The following is a 2696-nucleotide window of genomic DNA, read 5'->3' as shown; positions in this document are numbered from 1 at the left end:
GACTATTTGGCTCTCAGGCTGATGGGACCAGCAGAGGGAAGATGGAGACCTCAGACATAGGACTAGTGCAGACTTTGAAGGTTAAAGGAGAGGAGAAGTAGTGGTGATTGTGCAGATTTACCTTCCTGTCACTAGGCTCAGGGGTAGTTTGGTAATGCAGGAGACTGAGCACTAGTGTTGGAGTCAGGAGGACCTGAGTTCAAATGTGGCCCCAGACGCTTACTATGTGTGTGACTATGTATGACTTCGGACAAGTCACTTAACCCTGATTGCCTCAGTTTCTTCATCTGTAAAATGAACTGGAGAAGGCAATGCCAAACCACTCCAGTATCTGCCAAGAAAACTCCAAATGGGGTCACAAAGAGTTGGACATGACTCAATAACAGTGGGCTCAGGGGTGCTCTGGCCTCATAGCACGATAAGCTTCAACTTTTCCAACTGAAGGAATTTAAAGGCAAATGTAGAAACATATACTCCCCTTCACCCTTTATTAATATTAAGAAAGCATTTTCCAAGTACTCTAGTCTGAAGCCTTTGGACTAATCTGAAAGAGAACCCAAGTGTGCTGATAAATGTTTACCAACTGGCTCTCCCTCCCCAAACATGAATGAATGACTCACTTTTTAGTTTAATCTGCATGATCACTTAGGTTTAGACAACCAATAAGAGCAATAAATCAAGCCCTGATTTGTAGCATTTGCTGATTTCTGAAAATTCTGAAAAAATGCTCACACTGAAAATTCGATCAGGAGAACCTGCACATATGTCCCGGGAGATAAATGCTCATCATTCTTTATTGTCAGTTCTGAAACAGTGTCCTGCTTCCTGGATTCTCATCATCCCAGCAGGAACTCCTCCCCTGAAACAATCATGGAAGTGACCAGGTAAGGGCAAACAGCACCTTCATTGATCCTCCTTGACTAGATTAGTGTTATTATCAAACTAAAGAGATCTCTTGACTTCCCCTTAGACTAGCTAAACATAGGAACTCTTGAAGGAAGTGATCTTAGAGGGATTCAATAGTTTTAGGAAAATGATTTGCCAAGATTAGGTGACTATTGTTATGGATTGATGAGGCAAAATGTTAATTTTTACCTTTCCCCAAGTTGTGTGCCTGTGTTCCCAATTCAGAGAGGGCAGGTATTCTGGGACTGTAGCACTTACTAGGTGGTGAAGAAAAGTCTGTTGATTGTCTGCTGAGCTGGAACCGACTAGTATGTTTGTACATAAGTGACTAAATGAGCCCTGCATGATCTTAGAAAGTGAGTTATGAAAAACTCACCAAGCACATTGCATCAAAGCCTTGCTGATGAATGTCCTGTTTTGTCTCCTGGCTCAGTAATAATTGGTCAGTAGTTCTAAAGGCTGCCGCTTAACATTCTGAAAAGACATTTGGGTAAAAATTTGTCAGGGGTCAATCTGTGATCAACACAGTTTTTCCTTCCTTCCTTTCTTAAGAACAGGAGAGCTCTCCCCAAGTGTCCTTGTGTGAATGACGTCATCTTTAAACCCACATGGCAATCCCTGAAGCACCTTGGAGATGCCCAGGGAAGACAGGGCTACCTGGAAATCTAATTACTTCCTCAAGATCATTCAACTTTTGGTTGATTATCTAAAATGCTTCATTATGGGAGCAGTCAATGTGGGCTCCAAGCAGATGCAGCATATCCGAATGTCCCTCTGTGGGAAGGCCTTAGTATTGATGGGTAAAAACACCATGATGCGTAAAGCCATTCGTGGGCATCTGGAGAACAGCCTTGCCCTGGAGAAACTGCTGCCTCATATTTGGGGGAATGTGGGCTTTGTGTTCACCAGGGAAAATCTGACTGAGATTAGGGATATGCTTCTGGCCAATAAGGTGTCAGTGCCGTCGCCCCATGTGATGTCACTGTGCCACCCCAGAACACTGGTCTGGGTCCCGGGAAAACTTTCTTCTTCCAGGCTCTGCGTATCACCATCGAGATTTCCAGGGGCACCATTGAAATCTTGAGTGCTGTGCAGCTGACAAAGACTGGAGACAAAGTGGGCGCCAGTGAGGCCACCTTATTGAACATGTTGAACATCTCCCTGTTCTCCTTTGGGCTGATCATTCAGTAAGTGTTTAACAATGGCAACATCTACAACCCTGAAGTGCTGAACATCATGGAAGAGACTGCACCTTTGTTCTTAGATAGTGTCTGTAATGTTGCCAGCATTTGTCTGCAGATTGGATATCCAAACATTGCATCAGTACTCCATTTGATCATCAATGGGTACAAGTGGATCTTGGCTGTAGCTGTGGAGACTGAATACACCTTTCCACTTGCTGAAAAGGTGAAAGCCTTCCTGGCTGACCCTTCTACATTTGTAGTGGCTGCCCCTGCTGCTGCCATTCCAGCCAAGGTGGAAGCCAAGGAAGAATCAGAGGAGTCTGATGAAGATATGGGATTTGGTCTGTTTGATTAGCCCACAGGAAATAACGATTTCAGCCAGTTTATTTCTGAAACAAAGAAATAAAAGTGCTCATTTATCTCTTAAAAAAAACAAGAACAGGAAAGTACCATTTCTGTGATGGATCTATGAGACAGAGAGAGAGAGAGAGAGAGAAAGAGAGAGAGAGAGAGAGAGAAAGAGAGAGAGAGAGAGAGAGAGAGAGAGAGAGAGAGAGAAAGAGAGAAAGAGAGAGAGCACTAAGTGCTGTGAAAAAGACAATTTGT

At 43.7% G+C, this 2696-nt stretch overlaps 1 pseudogene; it reads left to right on the top strand.

The window, feature by feature from the left end:
- Positions 1–1508: 1508 nt before the first annotated feature.
- Positions 1509–2445, top strand: LOC110208476 (putative ribosomal protein uL10-like pseudogene; annotated as a pseudogene).
- The last annotated feature ends 251 nt before the right edge of the window (positions 2446–2696 follow it).

This window comes from Phascolarctos cinereus, unplaced genomic scaffold (genome assembly GCF_003287225.1).
Source record: "Phascolarctos cinereus isolate Bilbo 61053 unplaced genomic scaffold, phaCin_HiC Scaffold_3;HRSCAF=262, whole genome shotgun sequence".
Lineage (NCBI taxonomy): Eukaryota > Metazoa > Chordata > Mammalia > Diprotodontia > Phascolarctidae > Phascolarctos > Phascolarctos cinereus.
The sequence above is the reverse complement of the archived record's forward strand: the minus strand, read 5'-3'. Positions and strand labels throughout refer to the sequence as shown.